The following is a 21,328-nucleotide window of genomic DNA, read 5'->3' as shown; positions in this document are numbered from 1 at the left end:
GGTATATTCTGGGAGGCTCCTTTTCTATTTTCCTCATGATTTGTGACGAGTACACAGTAGACAAGATTGAATAAAGTTGTAACCATCTCAGAGTTTAATTTTATATCATTAGTGAAAATGGATGCTATCTTCACTAACACATTGCCAAAAAGGTTCAAGATGTTGGTAAACTTTTCTCAGTAGCCAAGTTTAGGTAATAGATGGATGTCAGAGAATAAACTGATGTATGTTGCATTTTGCTGTTGTCAGATAAAGTTGAATAAGGTTGTATTTCTAGATTTTGATTTAGCTGTGACTTCTCATGTGCTTTTGTTGCTTATTTTTCTCTCTCCTTATTTCTGTTGTACAAGTAATGCAGAAGAAACAGAGATGGGCAAAATAACAATGAAAAGTGTTCTGATTTTGACTTGCAATAGCAAGAGATAGCATAATACGAGTAAGCTTAAAATTAGTATTCATGTAAATAGCAATAGTATTCAGTGTGACATGAAAAGGCCACTTTTTCATTATGGGTGACCTTAGCTCTTAACTAATGTCATAGAGAAACTGAGGATTACTAGGTAGAAACACTTCTGGCTTTCAGCACTTTTGTTCCTTACCTATCTATGTCTCCACCAATCTTTATTGCTTTAATTCCAGTCTCAGAGGAAGAGGATATTCTTGCTGGTTAAGGCTATTTCTTCCACCTGGGCTCAGTCTCATTTCCTTGGCCTGTCAGTTAATTTCTCTTTCTCCTACCTTTATTTTTCAACCTTTTCCTCTCCAATGACTTCGTTTCACACCTGACATGCCGAAGACTCCCCTTTCATTGGCTGCATCACTGTATTCTGTCTCCCATCACCTAATCATCAAATGCTTTTCTTTTCATATTTCCCATCTTATTGAATGATATCACCATTGATATAAAATAGAACTCTGCCATGCTAAGAAATTTAGACATTTTTGTGTATCCCCATGTGTGTATATAATCATATATGTATTTACTATTCTCATTAGTTAGTATCTGTGGGCAGGATATACATTTAGAGAAAGGCCCATTGTTAATTCATTTAAATCTCTTTTGCAGATAGTAAAGTAGGGGTAGATACACCCTACTTTGGAGCTATTGGTCTAATGGATGTGGAACAGTTAAGTGCCACAAGTCTGTGGTACTGGGATGCCCATTAGTGTCCATCCCGATAGGTGTCATTCAGCATGACACTCTTCTCACTGCACTGGACTAAGCATTACAGTCCTTCTCACTGCAGTGATCTAGGCCACTCTTCACAGATAGATCATAAAGAGCACATGAGATAAAGTTTGTTTTTATTCTGGTTATAAGAGATTAATTTTACTTGCAGAAGAGGTAGAGTGTTCATATATTTTAGAGTAGGCATTCAAGGAAAGATCTTAGCAGTATGTGTCAATATGTGTATATATGCATGTGTATTTGGGGGTTTGTATGCAGGAGCTAAGGAGAGTCTGACTTTCATCTCTGCTTTAATAATTTTTCTTTTTTTTAAAAATATTATCAGTGTCAATTTTCCTTGGTTTACATGTTCAGAGACAAACTTTTAAGAATGTTTTCATGTATTTTTAACTTGTGTTTATGGTGAGAAAGGAAAGCATATGTTTGTTCCCAATGTGTTAGGTTTTAGTCTTCTTTATAAAACCCATTTCACAGTTACAGTTTCCTCATGTGTGTGTATTTGCTGATCTCACTTTAGCTTTTCATACATAGTTGTCCTATTATACTGCAGAATCTTTTTTCTTTTACAAAGGAGTTTACGACTTGAAAAACCTTGCAAAAATTCTAGTGCATTCATGCCTATTTCTCTTATAGCTATGCTTTTTTCCCCTGTGTCCTGAAAGAGAAAGCTTCTTCCATGAAGCCAGCAGGATTAACAGATGGCCAAGCTGAACCTCAAAGCATCCAGCCTTCTTTCCTGCTTTGACCTCATAACCTCTCCCCTGGTTGGCAGTGTGCTGGTGTTGACAGTTCTCCTGGTTCAGCCAAAGGTGAAAGATAATTGCTTGTGGAGTGGTGGCTGGGATGGTATGTGTTTTTGCAGCAAGCATCCCCAACCCCATCCCCAGGCAAAGCTTTGGATCTGGTGCATATTTCAAAGCATGTGTTAAACTTTATGTGATACTGATTAAAATGGAGGGCTCCAGGGTGAATTGGCAGAGCCCCACAACTGCATCTGCCAAATGACATACAGAGAAATGTCTTGCTACAAATGGAAGGACTGAAATTTGCCTATCTTAACGTTATGCAAGCCCGAGAAAGGAAAGATATCTCTGGCCATGTGTATATATACAACCTGTGAAACATCCAGGATTCTTTAGCAACTCCTTTGTTCCTATGGTATTTTAACTGGAAAGAAAGTCTTTTTATTTTCTATTTCCTTTAAACAAAAACAACAACAAATCCCACATTGAAATAATAGTTTGCATTACCATGTCCTTCACTTCTCCATTCCCATTGAACATTTGTTTAAAAACCTATCTTGGGCCAGAGACAGGGAGGTGGAAGAATTATCTACCTTCAGAAATTAGATTTGTGAATTATTTGAGATAAGATCTGTGAAGTTCATTCTTGAAGGAAGCGAGCTCTTTACAAAGCAGATAAGTTTATATCAGAGCTTTTAGGTTCAAGGTCTCCTCAGGATGTTCTTTTAGAAAGTAATATGTATTTATATCATAGACATAGATCAAAACTTCTTCAAAGGCCACAGAGAAAACATTAGTATCTCATGTCATATTTCCTTGGACATCCTGCCCTGCTTTTATGACAGGGTTGGGATAGATCATGAAGTCTTTAAATGGATTTAGGGTTTTTTTTTTTGTTTTGTTTGTTTGTTTTAAGAAGGCAGACAGGGTAAGAAATTTAGAGGAGTAAGAATGAGAGGTACCAAACAAAATGAAACAAAAAAAACCCCATGAACAAATACCAAACAAATAGAAAAAAAAAAAAAAAAAAAAGGAAAAGGAAGAAAATTGAAGAAATTGATGGAAAGAGGCAAACCAGAGGGAGCAGATATCAGATTAGGGATTATAAAATATAGAGTGGATACTAAATATCAATGCAACACAGCCACAATTATATTGATTTATGGATTTAAATAATCCCACCAAACATTGATATATTTCATCAAATTTACTCTCTGCTCCAGAGAATGAAGAATTATTTGATCCTGTTCATTGGCCTTTTATTTTTCAAAATGGCTCAAAGGATGGCTTTGGGTACTCACTGTAGGATTTTGTTATGATCTAGGTTATATTTAAAGTAGGGAAGCATAACTTGAACAGCTTTACAGGCAAAGAAAGCACTACATATAGCAGATCCTAAACTGGGAAAACAAATACATTTTACTGTTCAGAACTTGCTTTTATAAACTCTCTTTAAAAAGTCACAAGCCTTATACATATGGATATATTCCAGCTTTGCAGGTGAGACCTTTGGAGTCTATTTTGCTTTTAAGTGTTTTCCTTGATGTATCATGTTTCTTTGTTAACTCAAATTGCTTCCTCTTCTCCTTTTCTTTGTCTTCCTTTCCCTGCTCCTTTTCTCCTCCACTCCTCCTCCTTCTCTTCCTTCTTTATTCTTTTGAAATGGGAGCAGAGAACATGCAGGGAACTAAAAGAGAAAATGCTGGCTGTTTGCCTACCTTTTTTGAGCTTTTATTGAATTTCATATAATTTCTTCTTCATTTTCTTCTGATATTAAAGCTCAGTGTTTCAGTCACAGAGATACTTACTTCTAAAGCATATTTTTGACTTAAAGTTCTTTTAAGGATAATTTGGTGTTGGGAGAGTTGATAATCTGTTTTTCTCTCTTCTAGAGTTTTAGTTGGGTCAAATAGGACTTGCCCAGAGGATATTAGTATTGACTTCATGTAAAAGAATTTTGAAATCTAAGATTCCTCATAGTTTCCTCTCCTGGGCTTTTGTATAATATTTTGAACATGGAGAAAATGCAACTGGAATGTAGTTAGTCACTAAATTCTAGTGAATCTACTTCTTTCTAAGGATTGTCTTAGAGTTTCACATGGATCAGTTACTAAATGGAAGGTTCATTTTATGTGAAAAATGTTAATTGGTAAAGAATACTATAAAAAAGGAAGAGGAAAATTCTACAGACTTCTTTGTATAGTGAAAGTTGAAAAGAGAAGTAGGAATAATAGAATAGGAATTTCGAACTTGTCAGTAATCACATTATATTCTTATTTAACACTTTCATCTCACTAATTTATGTATGAAAGATTATCCTTATTTAGTAATATCTCTGAATTTGAATCCAGTTTTTAAGAAATGTCAAGATTAATATCTTGATTTGTACTTCATTTATTTTTTCAATCAACACATGGCTATTGAGTGTATATTAAAAACAAGTTACTGTACAGTATGTCAGTGATATTTGCTTTGGAGAAAATAAAGTGGGGAACAGGAAAGTTTTATCTATTTTGGGTCGGGTAAGGTATTTAGTCCTTTACTGTTTTTTAGATATTTAAATATTAAAATGTTACTATTTTTGAGATTCATTGTCCTTTAACATCAGCTGAAAATCATTATTTTATTAGTGTTTAGGCCATCTTTGGTAGGCATCACTTAATGGTTTTGCCTCTTGGATAGACCAGATTCTATTTATTGGAATTTATTAATACTTATTAATATTTATTTTAATACATAACTATTAAGCAAATCGGTATAAAATTTTGTATTTGCCCTTGATGTTTTTCATAGTATCTTTGGCCAGTATGAAGCCAAATACAACAGGAGGCCACCAAGTAATCGGTATCCTTTTTTAAAAAAACATTTTGTTTTTTTAAATAAATTCCTACATAACTATCCTTTTTTAAAAGAAGTATTTGAAACTTCAAGATCAATATAGTTTATATGCATTAAAAATTTATATATTAAGTCAAAAATAGATTTAGATGCTTTTATATTTTTGTTGCAGTTGACATTTTTGATAAACGAACTCATTTTTTGACAGGTTGGTAGACACATTTGTGTTCTACTATTTTATTTCAGAATTGAAAAGTTTCAAATCATTTAGGCTTTTAGTTAATACTTGGAAATTTGACTTATTTTAATATATATTAGGGTTTTTTAGATGGATTTGGTGAACCCCCTGGAAGTGTTTTCAGATTTTGTCTTTATATGTGTATATGTATCATCTTGGTTTATAACTTTGATGGATACTCAAAGCAGTGTGTGTACCAGTTAAAGTTTAGTCAGAGGAGTAGAACCACTAGGATTGTGCTTACCCAGTTCCCACAATTGCATAAGGTCAAATCTCTAAGCAGGTTTGCTATCTTTGTGTCTCATGCTGGATAACACAAAGTTTGAAGTCTACAGGGAAGTGGACAGTAATGGCAAGTGGATATAAAATAGGGAAGAACAAGGACAAGCTAGAACCCAAAAGCATGAGCTAAAACTCAGGAGAATGGACTGAAACCATAGCAGTTCCTGCTGTCTCTTAACCTTGATGATGTGGGTATCCTGCAGAAGAAGCTGGTACCCTTTGTTATGAGCTGAATACATACCTGACCCAGGAGAAGCTGTAGGAGGGTTAAGGGAAAGGTAAAATAATTGCAGGTCTGGCTGCTGCCCCATGCCAACAAGCTTACCTAGCAGATAAGTGCAACATGTGTGAGCTACAAAATGACTGTTGCTTCATTTCCAATCTCTAAATCTTGTGCAGAAAAGTCTCTTGTTTCCCACCCTAATTAGAAACATATAGGGCAGGGAATCATGGGAAAAGTAGTTAGGTATAACCACATTGACATATTACAACTCTGTGTCTATGATACCAAGACTCTATATCACGGGGATTGGAGCTACAGTCTGTGGGTGGACTGCCAGGTGTTTTTTTTTTGTTGTTGTTGTTTTTTAAGTAAAATTGAGTTGGAACATAGCCATGCTCATTTATTTACATGTTTTCTACTTTTGCGCTACTGAGGCAGAGGGCAGAGTTGAATAGTTGTAATAGCAACTGAATGGCCTGCAAATACTAAAATATTAATATTTACTGTTTGACTCCTTAAGAGGACGTTTATTTACCTTTATTCTGTAGGAACTGTGAGATTCTTTGGATCCCAGAGGAGTCACATCTAGAAACATTTCTCAGACACTGTGGAACTTTGTACTGATTCAGAAGACTTGCTAGTTTATATTTTCTTTTTGCGAGCATTCCTGTTAAAATTTTGTTTTCCTTTACCCATATAGTTTTGTTTTCCAAAATATTAACCAGAAATAGAATAAAGTTATTTATAAAATATTATTGATTAACCTATTTAACTGTGTATTCATAATGGTTTTTCCTATAAGCTTTACAGCTAAACTATGTTGTGTGTCTTTTAAATTGTATCCCTCAGTTTATAGTTATATTTCGTAAGGAAGGTGTATTAATTTCTTGGGGCTGCTGGAACGAAGTATTACAAACTAGGTGGCTTAAAAAAACAACAGAAATTTATTCTGTCACAGATCTGGAGTCTAGAAGTCTGAAATCACGGTATAGATAGGTTTGTTCCTTCTTTTAGGCTCACAGAGGATCTGTTGTATACTTCCCTTCTAGGTTCTGGTTGTTACTGGCAATCTCTGCATCCTTCTTCACATGGCATTTTCCCTATGTGTCTGCGTCTCTTCTCACTTTCTTATAAGGGTACCTACCAGTCGTATTGGATTAAGGCCCACCCTGATGACCTCACCTTACCTCGATTATATCTGCAAAGACCCTAATTCCAAATAAGGTCACATTCACAGGTATTGGGAATTAGGATTTCAACGTATCTTTTTGGTGGAAACAATTTAACTCACAACAGAATTTAAGTTGACTGAGTGCCTGAGCTTCTTAGCAGCTTTCTTTAGCATATGAAAATGGGGGAATGAGCTCAGAAATCTTTAGTGTAAGAAAGTCTGTACTTCACAAACAACTAATTTAACAGGTATAACAGGCTCTGTATTCTGAAACTGAGACAAATACTGTATACACAAAGTTGTTGAAGTACTTAGAAAGATTGATTTATGATTTGTTATTAGTGTTTGACAATAAGTTGTCCTTAACTACAGTTGATAAGTCAGTAGTAATTAGTCAGTGATATTATTGGTATAGCTGTTAAGTCCAAAGACTTATATTAGATGCTATCAGGGGATTCAAAAGAAAGACTCTCTTGAGAACATTTTCAGGAAAGGTGAATTCAAATATGATCAACTGATATTTTAAATATTGAGGAACTTGAGAATAACAAAATGATTAAGCTAATTTAATTTAGAAAATAAGATAATATGCTTAATTTAGAATATAAGATATTCCTTTTTATATTTTATCCCATGGAAATAAAATGATTGGAATATACTTAGGGGTATGGGAATATGATGAAGGCCACCAGTCATCTTTCATGATCTCTAGGGAGAGATATTTGTTAATTATAACATTGCTGTCCTTAGCTATCATGTACCTGAGATGGTACTCAAATGATAAAAAGATTATTGATGATATGAAACACCTGTTTAGAGATTTTGAAGTTATTATTGACATTTTTGTGAAGTAGGTCAGTGGTTTTCCCTCACTACCTAATTATGCTAGAAAAATTAAGTGTTGTGAGAAAAAGCAACTTTTTTGGGCAGCCATGTATAGAAACTTAGTGATAAACTAGTTAGAACTGATGGTTTAATACTGGGCTTTAGTAAACCATCTCTGCCCTTGTGTTGTGGAGAATTCAAGCTTGTATGACAGGTTGTCTTGGCTGAGTCAGAGCTGGAATGAGAAACTAATACTCTACTGGAACAGTATACACTGTACTCACCAAGCAACCTGGCGTCATCCACCCCCTTGTCACTCCTTCGCCTTCCAAGTCTCCAGTGTCCATTATTTCACACTCTGCTTCCATGTGTATACATTATTTAGCTCTCATTTATAAGTGAGAGAATGTGGTATTTGTTGTTCTGTGTCTGTTTTGCTTAAGCTAATGACCTCCAGTTCCATCCATATTGCTGCAAAAGACATAATTTTATTCTTTTTTATGGTTGAATAGTATTTCTTTGTGTACATATACCACATTTTCTTCATCCAGTCCTGCACTGATGGACACTTAAGTTGATTTCATATCTTTGCTATTGTAAATAGTTCTGTGATTAACATACGAGTGCAGGTATCTTTTTTTTTTTTTTTTTCAGGTATCTTTTTAATATATTGATTCCTTTTCCTTTGGGTTAGATACCCAGTAGTGGGATTGCTGCATTGTGCATTGTGTGGTAGTTCTAGTTTTAGTTCTTTGAGAAATCTCCATACTGTTTTCTGTAGAGTTTGCACTAATTTACATTCCCACCAACAGTGTATAAGAGTTCCCTTTTCTCTACATCTTAATCTTTTCTCTTCATCTATTATTTTTTGCCATTTTAATAATTGTCATTCTGATTAGTATAAGATGATATCTCATTATGCTTTTAATTTGCATTTCTCTAATGATTACATGATTAGGACTGTTGAACAATTTTTCATATGCTTTTTGGCCATTTGTTTGTGTTCTTTTGAAAGATGTCTATTCATGTCCTTAGTCCACTTTTTAATGTTTTTTTTTTTGTTGTTGTTGTTGAGTTCCTTATAAATTCTGGATATTAGTCTCTTGTGGGAGGTATAGTGTGCAAATACTTTCTCTCATTCTGCAGGTTGTCTGTTCACTCTGTTTATTTCTTTTGCTGTACAGAAGCTTTGTAATTTAAGTAAGTCCTATTTATCTATTTTTGTTTTTTTTGCCTGTGCTTTTGAGGTCTAAGTCATGAATTCTTTGCCTAGAACAACGTCGAAAAGAGTTTTCTTGAAGTTTTCCTAGCTATTTTCACAGTTTTAGTTCTTACATTCAAGTCTTTAATCCATCTTGAGTAGATTTTTATATATGGTGACAGATAGGGGTCTAGTTTCATTATTTTGCATATGGCAATCCAATTTTCCCAGCACCATTTACTGAAAAGGGTGTCCTTTCCTCAGTATATGTTCTTGTTGACTTTGTCATAGATCAGTTTGCGGTAAGTATGTGGGTTTCTTTCTGGGTTCTCTATTCTGTTCCATTGATCTATATGTCTATTTTTATACCAATACCATGCTGTTTTGTTTACTGTAGACTTGCAGCATAATTTGAAGTCAGGCAACATGATGCCTCCAGCTTTGTTCTTTTTGCTCAAGATTGATTTGACTATTCAGGCTCCCTTTTGGTTCCATTAAGAACTTTAGAATTGTTTTTTCTGATTCTGTGAAAAATGATGTTGGTATTTTGATAGGGATTATATTGAACCTACAAATTGCTTTAGGCATATGGTCATTTTAATGATATTAATTCTTCCAGTCCATGAGCAGGGGATGTTTTTCCATTTGTTTGTGTCATATGCAATTTCTTTCATTAGTGAGGTATGTCCTGATTTCTCTTCCTCCTTTGCGTGATTGTTTTATAAAGCCTGTGAGTTTTTTTATATTTTCACAATGGTGAGTATCAACCTTTCATTTCTGTGTTTAAGACCTCTTTGAACATTTCCTGTATGGCCAGTCTAGTGGTGATGAATTCCCTCAGCATTTGGTTGTCTGGGAAGGACTTTATTTATCCTTTTTTATGAAGCTTATTCTGGCAGGATATTCTTAGCTGACAGTTTTTCTTCTTTCAGCATTTTGAAATGCCATCCTGTTCTCTGCTGGCCTGTCAGGTTTCTGAAGAGAAGTCTGCTATTAGTCTGATGGGGTTTCATTTATAAGTGACTAGATGATTTTCTCTTGGTAATTTTAAAATTCTTTTTTTCACTTTGGCTTCAGACATAGTATGTTTTTGTGAAATCCTTTTTGTAGTATATTTATGTGTGGATTGCTGGACCTCCTGTATCTGGATGTCTATCTCTCTTGTTAGATTTGAGAAATATTCATCAATTATTTGCTTAACTAAGTTTTCTAGTCTTTTTGTTGTCTCTTCCCCCTCAGGAATATCGATAATTCTTAAGTTCGGTTGCTTCTTATAGTCCTGGGTATCTCAAAGGCTTTTTTTTCATTCTTTTATATTATTTTTTTCCTTATTTTTGTTTGACTGGATTATTTCAAAAGACCTGTCTTTAAGTTCTGGGACTCTTTCTTCTGTTTGGTTTAGTCTATTATTGATGCTTTCGAATGCATTTTGGATTCCCTTCAGTGAAGTTTTCAGTTCCAGAATTTCTGTTTGTTTTTCTTCCCAAAAGATACCTATCTCTTCAGTAAATTTCCCATTCATATCCTGAATTGATTTTCTGACTTCCTTATATTGGTTTTCAGATTTCTCTCACATCTTATGGAGCTTCTTTAAAATCAATATTTTGAATTATTTATCTGGCACTTCAAGGTTTTCTTTTTCTTTTCTTTCTTTCTTTCTTTTTTTTTTTTTGAGACAGAGTCTCCTTCTATTGCCCTGGCATCATCATAGCTCACTGCAGCCTCAAACTCCTGGTCTCAAGTGATCCTCCTGCCTCAACCTTCCAAGTAGCTAGGACCACAAGTGCTATAATGCCCAGTCAATTTTCTACTTTTAGTAGAGACAGGGTCTTGCTCTTGCTCAGACTGGAACACCTGAGCTCAAGCAGTCTTCCTGCCTCAGAATCTCAGAGTGCTAGGATTACTGTTGTGAGCTACTACACTAAGCTGAAGCATTCTTTTTGATTGGAATCTGTTGCTGGACAATTGTTGTGTCCTTTTGTGGTGGCATATTTCCTTGCTTTGTCATATTTCCTGTGTGATTCCATTGATATCTGTGCATGTGGTGTAATAATCATTTCTTCCAATTTTTTTGAAATTTCTTTCATAGGGGATAATTTTTTCTGAAAATGTGTCTATGTTGTTGGTTGAGTAAGACATTTTGCCTTGATTTTGGGTGCCCATGATAGTGTCATCTTTGTATGATTTCTTCAGCAATACATAGGGTCTGTGGTATCTTTGATTTCCTCAGTGGCTTAGGGTGCAGTTATTCATTGAGGCTGTGGTGAAGTTTTGATGGGGACTTAGATGCCAACTGAGCCAGAGTTTGGGCTATGGTGGTGGTAGTAGTAATCTGAGTATGTCTCCTTTTAGGTCCTAGAGCAGCTTATGCTGGTATTGGTGTTAGTTGGTCCTGGAGGGCCAATTCTTGGGCCTCCAGGTACCTTGGTCAGAAGGTAGTAGTTGGAGCAGGGGCTCGGTATGTTGGCAGGTTCTTGGACCCCTAGGTAGCTGGTGGGATGTGGTTTTTGGAAGTAGTGGTAGGGGAGCAACCAACCCACTGAGACCCAAAGGGTTTGTATTGATGTTATTGGTAGCTGTAGTGAGTTGAGTGGGCTAGTCTCTAGTTCCACAGCCATATATAGCAGGGCAATGTGTCTGGTCCTAAGTATGGTTAGGTTAGCTTGGTCTTTCCTTTCTCTGCCCAGCCATGTGTTGGTTGCGGCTGTGTTATCTCAAACTCAGCGCAAGGGTGGGGCACTGACCAATGTTAAATTCTTAAAATGGCGCCTGCTGTAAGCTTATGACCAGAGAGGGTGGGGCCCTTCCCAGGCAGTCAGTATGGGCAAGTACCTGTGGGATGTGGTTAACTCATGTTTTGGTCTCATAGCAGCCCATTTCAAGGTGGTAGGTATTGTCCTAGATATGCCTAGAAGAACTTCATTTCCCTGTCTGTCCTTGGCTAGGTGACAACTATAGTCTTGTCAACTTGAACTTGGCTTGAGGGTGGGCGCAGCCCAATGTTAATCTCTCAAAATGGTGTCTTGGGTCTGTGACCAGAGACTGTGGGGCCTCTTCTAGGCAATTAGTGTGGGGAAGAAGCTGTGGGGAGTGTAGTTTGCTCATATCTTATTCTCAGCAGCAGCCCTCAGCAGTGTAGGGATCTTCTCAAGGGTGTGTGGGAGCCCCAATTCTCCCCTCTGCCTCCTCAAAAGAACATAGTGGTAGCAGCCACATTTGTAGGTCCCTGGTATCTAGGTTGTCATAATGGCATCCAGCTGAAGGTGCTCTAATCTTGGATGCTTATGGGATTCCCTTCCTGGAGCAATGTCTCTGTGCAGTTTCTAGGCAGCTCCGTGTATTAGGCCTGGGGCCTGTGTGAGTCAGGGTATAGCCAAAATCCTAAAAGCTGGTTTTGAAGTGTGGCACCCTGGGGGTTTCTCTCTTACTGTTACCCTGTATCCAGGAACTCCTCCCATCTTTTAGCCAGTCCCTAGCTGGCAAGCTATCTTGAACTCTTGCCTTATCTACTTACTTTTGTTACTTCCTGTCACTTCTCTGGATAATATCAGTGTTCTCTCCTAGATAATTTGTTCAAAATATTATTCATCTATTTACTATTCTGGTTCCTCTCTGTGGAGCAGGTATATGCTTTCTATGTCTAGTTGACCATCTGGATCAATATTTGCTTTCTTATAGCCAATATGGAATAAAGATTGAAGAGTGAACCCATAAGAGACAGTTTTTACATTGAATAAGATAGTGACACAAATTAGCTCAGTTATCATGATGTACATAGCAGATGCTGTTAGTGCCTTATTCATATCCCTTTATCTCTTACCTTTCAGTGCATGCTGACTGAACCTCCAGTTGCTAACATCTGCATTTCTTTGCCTAAGGGCTTTCTCTGGAAACCAGAAATGGGGAATTAATACTATCGCTTTTCACCTCCTGCCACCTGCCCTCAGTCAATAACTCATGGAAGTTGGTGTATAAATACTTCAGCTCCCTTTTCCACCAGGAAGCAGGATGGATACCACTGAAGCAGATATTCTATACCATTTCTCAGTTCCCCACGGAGCTAAGTTTTAGTTGACCTAGCTTGGTTGATAACGTATCCTTTATTGACTTCCTTCTTTTCCCTGTCTTATGTCCTCATGTCTCTACTAGTCCTTTCTGAAGTACTCCCGCACATAAATTCCTTGGATTGAAATCTTTGTGTCAAGTTCCACTTTTGGAGGAATTTTAAAAAAGGCAGTATTCAATAGCAGTGAAAAATCTAGATCCTATTTCTATACATACTTAGCAATAAATGTGGGTTTCTAGTAGATCCCAGACAAAGCATACTTGTAGTATGCCTACATAGCCACTTAACTCCAACTTCTATGAAAGTTATTTCCTCATCCCCTCCCTCCACCTCTAAGGTGATCTGGATGGATAATTTCCTTGGAAGGAAGAGGAACGAACCTCTTTTGTCAGTATCTTCTGGTGATTTTTTTTGGCTGGTCAAATTACCCCAAGAATGAGCTTCTAGAAATTTTCATACCTGCTAGCATTTTAAGGAATCTAAATGGGAGTAAAAGATGGGGATCTCAGCATGCAGTGTGTAAACTTTCATACTTAATCACCCTGTTTTCAGAATGGTATCTCTCTCCACAGTTGTGACAGCTGTCTCACTGTCCAGAGACCCTCTGTTTCTTCTTCTGTAAAGAATAAAGCTCTAGCTTTTTGCTGTGGTGAGGGAGGGACAGTTGTTTTGCTATATGAAGTTAGAAAGGTGATCTTAGGATCTAACTGCTTATTAAGCAGACTTTTAGCTAAGCCCCTCAAGCTTCATTTGCTGTCTTCCCTTCTGGAGATTCCTAGTGCTACCAATGTGGTACAAGTCAGACTACCTCTTGTCTTTCTCCACTGTTTGCTTTGTCTAGTTACCAGCTGGGCTAATTTCCAGAATTTTGTGCTGTTAGTTTGTCTTCTGTGCTTTTTGATTTTGTGCATAAGAAAGGCTATTTAGGTTTTTTTAGTGGAGTTCTGAGGAAAGAATTCAGCTCAGTGCATATGTTTAATCTCCCATCCTTACTCGAAGTCATAGAAGTTATTGTTGACCAAAGAAAAAATAATAAGACAGTACAGCTAGCATTACTGAACAAAATGATAGGTTGCTTAGAGTAGTTGCCCCAGTACTTAACAATTTATATATTTCTTAGCATCTGAGGAAAAAATATTTTAAGCAATTATTTCCTTCTAGATTATCTATAAAATACTATCAAGTTAGAAAAACACAAGTGAAAGTTGGTGAAGAAACTAACATTTTTTGATTTTAGTGTGTATGGGATATGTATTCTCTATTTGTTTAGGATATTTTGAATATCATCATTGGAATATAAATGTTATATGTATTACACAGGGTTTATTCTTTTGTAATAAGAAGGAATAAGATTATAGCAACCATACTTACTATTGCATAGATGAGAAGTTCAAATCTTTGAACATAAATAATTTAGAATGTCTGGTTAATTTTATTGATGTGGTTAATGGAGAATTCAGTATCTTGCTTATAGTTATATAAAAATCTCAAAACAGAACAGTAATCCTTTATCTCTGAAACTTGGGCTTTTCCAGATATTACCCCTTGGCAAAAAATTTGTGCCTTATTTGTAAGATGTTTTATTTCAGTAGGAGTCTCAGATTATAATTGTACATTGTAAGATATCTATTAAAAATATTAAAAGATACTAATGTCTCCACCCCATGATATTACCTGTTTTGTTCAATCCTAAACTTTATTAACTCAGTAAATTTTGTAAATGGCATGTTTGTTAAGTTACAGAATTCCGTGGATGGTTTTTCTATCATGCTTCTTTTGTCCTTAAGTCTTAAAAGACTGAGCCTTCCTAAGGAAATCCACTTTACTACCAAACTCCAGACTTCTTGTACGATGGAACTTAAAAAAAGAAAGAAAAGAAAAGAAAAACTCTTGGCTGAGCCTGAATGCCGAGAACCAGTTAAGTGGTTTTCTCTGTCTGGAGAAAATTGGAAAAGAGGAATTATTAAGCCCAGCAAATGTAGTTGTTGATGGAAAATGCTGACAGACTGGTCCTGCTTGGTGCCACTGTCGTGAGAAGTCAATCAATATTAGATGTATTGTAAGAGCTGCTGCTTATGTACAAGCTGTGTCTTGTAGGCTTTGTCACATATAAATAAACCCCTTCAAAAAATGTTAAGTGATTTCTATAAAAAATATTTATTCTATTCTCCTTCTTAAGCCAAATTCTTGTTGTTTATGGCTTCCTGTACCCAACAGTTCCTGATTGTCTCAAAAAGCAAAACATGTCCTGCGTGGATTAAGCTGCTGAAATGCCTTTCAGGCATTGTTTATGAGTCTGCACTCTTTATTTGCAGAGAGAAAGCGAATACTTTAATGTCTTCCATATTCCATAAATCTGTCCCATACTACAATTCAAAGCTGTGTGCGTTTTTGTTAGAAGGTACTTCTGGTTGTACTTAGTGTAGAAGAGCAGCCTAAGAATGTTAGTGAATATTTGGGTGGTGGTGGCAGACTCCCCTAAAGGGGATTTAGTACTGATTAAAAGTGCTGTTGGTTTTTTGGCTAGAGAAAGCAGTTACCAAAGGTGCTTTACAGTCAGTAGTAGTGTAGTTGCTCTTTGATTGCTTTGCACCAGTGAGTTTCCTTTTTGACTCCTCCTTTGGGACCAGTCTTCCTTCCTAGCAAGTTTGCCCAGAAGGAAGTTTGCCACTTCTGACTCCACTGCCAAGTAGTGTGCAGAGTGTGCCTGCCTAGTGGTCTGAGTAAAGGAAAATTGACTTTGCTTGCCACAAAATGAGACTGTATATTTCTGGAGACAGCAAAATATAATTTGTGTTGAAGATGAGAGTTTACTATTTTCTTCTTAACATTTTATTTTGAAAAATAAATTGAACATACAGAACAGTTAGAAGAATTGTACAGTCAACACTCATTTACTCACCACCTAGATCTATAATTAACATCTCATAATACTTTATTATATATCTGCCCATCTATTAGCCATTAATCAATCACTTTTTTATGCATTTCAAGTTTGAGACATCACTACACTTTACCTGTAAACGCTTAAGCATGCTAACATTAGAGCTTAATATTTGTTTATGTTTTCTTTTGAAGTAAATTTTAAATACCATAATATGTACAAATCTGAAATGAGTTTTTGACAAATGTATATAGCCACTTAACCTAAGTCTCTATTAAGATATAGAACATTACTATTACCTAGAAAGTTCTCTCATGCTGCTTTCCACTCAGTCCTCTCCTCTCACCTCCTCAGAGGTAACCATTGTTTTAATTTTTTTCTGCTGTAGATTAGTTTTGCCTATTGTAGAACTTCATATAAATGGAATCATATGGTATATTCCCTTTTATGTACGGCTTCTTTCACTGAGCATAATGATTTGGAGATTCTATGTTGTTACATATTTTAGTAGTTCATTCCTTTTTATTAATGCAGTAGTACACTTTAGTATGAACTTTAACTGTTTATTCATTCTCCTATTGATGGAGACCTAGGATGTTCAGTTTTTGGCTATTATACATAAAGCTACTATGAACATCCTTACACAAGTGTTTTTGTAGACATACATTTCATTTCTCTTGGGTAAATATACGTAGCAATGAAATTCTGGGTCAGAATTTTATGAGACCCAGAATTGAACCTTTTTGCTAAGTAGTTGTACCATTTTATGTTTCTTCAATTGCTCTATCTCCTTGGCAATATTATTTATTATCAGTCTTTTTAATTTTAATTATTCTGGTGGGTATGTAGTGTTACCTCATTATAGTCAACATTTATTTTGGTTTAGTGTGGGAAATGAGGAATAAAAGATGGAAGGGACATAAAAACAAATGGCATTGGCCCAGATAGTGAATTTTCTACCCTACTGTTGGACATGGGTGAAACAGTGAGTGAAGAAAACACAAAGAAAAGCAGGACAAAAAGGTAGAATGATAAATTAAGTGACAAAGGAGCAAGGACCTAAGGGATAGCAGGGCTGAAGTCATGTCAGAGATTTGGAAAAAAGAATAGTTGTTGGATAGAAAGTTAAATTTAGTTGACTTTCCTTCCCTCCAGTTGGACAATATCTTTATTGTTTTGATATCTGTGGGAGAGATTAATATTGATTATTTAAAAATTTCATATACTATATAAGGTGTATGTAAACAGGAGTGTAAGAATCACTCAACATCCCACTGCCCACAGATAACCACTGTTAGCATTTTGGTGAGAAGGTTTTAGATTTTTGTTTATGTATAAATGAAAACCATTTATTTATCTATACCTGCAGGTCGATATATATGTATTTGCAAAAATGGGCTTGAGCTGTACATACAAATTATAGGATTTTTCATTCATATCTTAGGCATATTTAATGTCCATAAATATAAATATAGCAATTATTTTTAAAGGTTTATTATATAAAATACCATAATTTAACTATTCTTCTATTACTGGATATTGGATTATTTCTAATTTTTTTAAAGCAGCCACTTTTTTTTAGCATCTGCTACATGTAGAGCTATGAGTGGACAGGGTTGAGGAAGGTAGAGAATCCAACATGAAAAAGACATAGTTATGCCTTCTAGGAACTCATAATCCAGTGAAACTGAATCAGATGCTAAAAGCTTTCAAAGTAAGTATTTTTCTTGGTAGAGTATGTTGGGAGTGCATGTGATGGTTTGTGCAAAAACTTTTTAAGTAAGGCTTAGTATGGCTTTATTGCTCGTCAGTCCTTTGGTGGTATACCTGGGAAGCAAGATTGCCAAATTTTGATAGAGTTTAGTATTCTAAGAAGTACAGTAAATTAGTTGCAGTTGGGAATAGACAACTGTTCCTATGGTTTTTACATGTTGTTTCCCAGAACCCTAGAATTGCATGAGAACTTTATAGGGGTTCATTGAAAGAATAATTATAGAGGGTATATCTCTCCCAGTTTTTATGTGCAGTCCTATAATAGGATTTGGAGGTTTAGTGTATAAAATAATACCATGGAATAGCTTCATAACCTTTCTATTTTATGTGTGGAATCAAGAGGATTTCTGCCTTATGGTTTTCTTTTTAGTTACATTTATAAAGTCAGAAGCAAATCAGTTTAAATATTCATACTGTAACTTTGTCAACAGACAACTTAAATCTTTTAAAATTATTGATGGAATAAATAGTTCTTTTCTCCTGTGCTTTCTTCTTATCTCTTATGGTCACCCTGATGGTTTATGTGAGCCTATCATCATTCCTTTCAAAATTTATTTAAAACATATTTTCTTTCAAGAAGCTTCTTGGTGAATTTTCTTACAGAAAGGATAGCAATTAAAAAAGATAAAAAGAGGAAAAAGATGTAGAAAATATGATATAAAAAGGAAACCTACAGAATATGTCTAGGAGTTTGTACACTTTTTCTCTTGTTACTGTCTGAATTTAATCTGGTTTAAATTGTGATCGTCAACTCCTAGAATTTTGTTTCTTGAATGGAATAAATAATGTTAGTCTGCTCATTTATGTAAAAGGAATCTTAGGAAGAAAGAGCAGATGGTTGGAGCCATTGTATTTCTTACCCAGCTGGGAAGGATACTATTTTCAAACGTTATTTCCATTGTGTTTAATATGGCTCAAGGGCCTTTTTCTAGCACCTTTTTTATTTGGCCATGTGTTTTTGCCCAGTTCGTGGTGGGAAAGGGAACTCTAGTCAAGACTTTGATTCTAGGAACTAACCAGCTATTGTGACTAGCAAGATTAAAAGTCTTTTCAGACAGATTGTATTAGTTCTTTTTTTTTTTTTCAGATACTCTGGGTAGAAATAACTTTATGAACTGAAATTAGGCCTTCCTTCTATTTCATGGCTAGTTTTGAGAAGGGACTGGGAAGAGTTGTCAGTTTATATGGTGTATGCCTCTGGCAATGAAAGCATTTTTAATTATTTATATTGTTTTTAACAAGTTAAGGCTACACTATTGTTGTGACTGATGTCTTTTAAGAAATCCATGAATATGTGTTCAGGGGAATCCCCTTTCTTACCAACTACACTGCCATCTATGTTTTCTGAACTCTTGATTCATAGAGTTAATTTTCTTTTTATGATTTAAATGTACATGGCTAACATTTTATATACTTGCTAAAAGTATACAGTTGGCATAAGTATTATCCCTCTGCATTTGAGAAATGCTTTGTTACCCAATAGATTACCTTATTGCACACACACATCGGATTTTAGGAATAGGTCAGGGTATGGATAAGAGACGATACACATTATTGCTTTCTTGTCAAGAGATTCATTTACTCAACACTAATTGAAAGCCTGTGCTATATCAAGTTATGTTTTGGGATTCAGAGACTTAAAAGACATGTAAGACTCTTGCCTTTAAGACTTAGAAGCTAATAAGCATGGCAGACTAATAAGTGATTATCCTTTGATACTGTGTTGGAGGCAATGTTTTGGTGTGCTCTCAGAGGCAATTCATCAGACTAAATTTTGAGGATGAATATGAATTGGCTAGATAAATAAAGGTTATAGGCAGAGAGAATATTCAGGGCTTGGAGGTTTGTGTTCAGAAGACTATGAGCTTTTTGAGGTCTGAGTGAAGAGTACATTTGTGGAAGTGTGTTGAGAGATGATAATAAGGAGGTATGCTGCCACCAGATCATGATGGGCTTTATCTACTTAATTAGAGAAATTGGAATTTTAACCTTAAAGCTAACATTGAAGGTTTTAATGAAGGCATCCATTTATCAGAGTTGTATGTATAAAGAATTGTGTGTAAGAAGATCGAAGATACCCCTGACAGCAATCGGAGAATAGGTTAAAAGAGGGAGTCCACACTGAGGATCATTAACCCTGTAGCTAAAGATGAAGAACCATGACTTTTTCTGTTGTTTGCTTGCTTCTGTCTTTTTTTCCCCCTAGAATTGACCTGATCTAAAGATAGAATGGTGCGGTGAAATGGGAATGGAGTAAGGGTTATATTTGGAAAGGAATAACAACAATGATAATGAAGATTGGAGTGCTACTTATTTGTCAGGCACTGTTCTAAACACTTTACATAAATTCTCTGATTATCATTTTATTCTTTACAACAACTTGAGCTAGTACTATTATTGTCTCCTTTTACAAATGAGAAAACAGGCAAAGAGAGGTTGAAAATGTACTTGCCTGTGGTTACATAACTAATTCAGTGGCAGAGCCAGGATTTGAACCAAGGCAGCCATGCATGCTCCAGAGCCTATGAGTTTTTTTTAGAACCTTTCTCTTGAAATATAGAAAAGTTGCTGAAATAGCACAAACAAGTCTATATACACTTTTTAATAAATTACCCAAATGTTAACATTTTACCATATTTGCTTTATCTTTCTTTTATTATATTATACACATTATTTTTTCCATAGTTTTAGTTGTAGACACAATGACTTCTTTCTAAAAAAAAGATATTCTCTTACATAATCATTATCAAAATGAGGAAATTAATATTCATATAGTACTCTAAGCCAATCTATAAACTTTATCCAAATTTTGTAAAAGAAAAAGTTTGTTTTCGTCTAGGATTCAATTCAGGTTCACCTGTTCAGAGCCTGTGCTCTTAATCTTTGTACTGCATGCCTTCCTATGACTGATCACTATAGCTAGTCCTACCATAATCATTGTCTCTAGCTAAGTGTTGATTATATTCCATTTCTCTTTTGAAATCTTCTGTTGCCATTTTTATCAGCTTCAAAGATGTAATATATTTTAGTTCTTTTTTTCTTTCTTCTCCAGCATGTCTTCTCCAATTATGAATGCACATTTTACTTTTTCTGTCACCTCTTCCCAACTCATTTCACAACTTTTATGCCATCACTGAAGTCCCGTGGAGTTACCAGTTTTTAAATTGGAAATGTCATTAGATTCCCAGTTTAAAAGAATATATTTTAAAGATAAACAAAAGAAAATGTGGGTCTCTTAGTTGTAATCTATTAAGATAATGTTTTTTAAAAGTTTATGTTCAATGAGAGAAGAAAGGAAATTTGGCAGAAAGAATAATTATAACTAGGTCCAGGAGGTACACTAACCCTCTGAAATTCTATGCAATGTTATTTGTATTTGCATGTATTTCTGGGGAAAGGGTCCATAAATTTTGTTAGGTTTCAAAGAGCTTGATAACCCAGAATAATTTTATGAGTTACCCTGTTAGTGTGTTTGCTTTTAGACGACAGAGATTGCGTCTTTTTTTTTTTAATTACTTAAGACCTTTATTAACAGGTGCTTGCAGTTTGTTGACTTTTTTCAAAACATCAAGTTTGTGAACTTTTATTACAAATTAAAAATGAAGTTCTTAAAAATCTCAACTTGACCAGATATGAAACAATTTAAAAACCTTTAAAGGCATAGAGAAAAACCAGGCTTTCTTTTTAAAAAACACGTTTGTTATTACCAAAAAAGACATCTTTAGGTAAAAATAATAAAAACCCCATGCTGCAGAGATAATGCAGATAGTTCTAGTTATCTGGTCAATGGGCAAAAAGCAAGCACTTAAGGTCTTCAGTTCTAATCTTTTCTTCATTTCTTTTTCTTTTTTTTTTTTTTTTGAGACAGAGTCTCACTCTGTTGCCCTGGCTAGAA

General features: G+C 35.3%; 1 protein-coding gene across 2 annotated transcripts in view; it reads left to right on the top strand.

The window, feature by feature from the left end:
* EXOC6B (exocyst complex component 6B) overlaps positions 1–21,328 on the top strand; it is a 563,942-nt gene that overhangs the window by 127,648 nt on the left and 414,966 nt on the right. The window lies entirely within an intron of this gene.

The sequence above is a fragment of the Microcebus murinus genome, chromosome 3 (genome assembly GCF_040939455.1).
Source record: "Microcebus murinus isolate Inina chromosome 3, M.murinus_Inina_mat1.0, whole genome shotgun sequence".
Taxonomy (NCBI): domain Eukaryota; kingdom Metazoa; phylum Chordata; class Mammalia; order Primates; family Cheirogaleidae; genus Microcebus; species Microcebus murinus.
The sequence above is the reverse complement of the archived record's forward strand: the minus strand, read 5'-3'. Positions and strand labels throughout refer to the sequence as shown.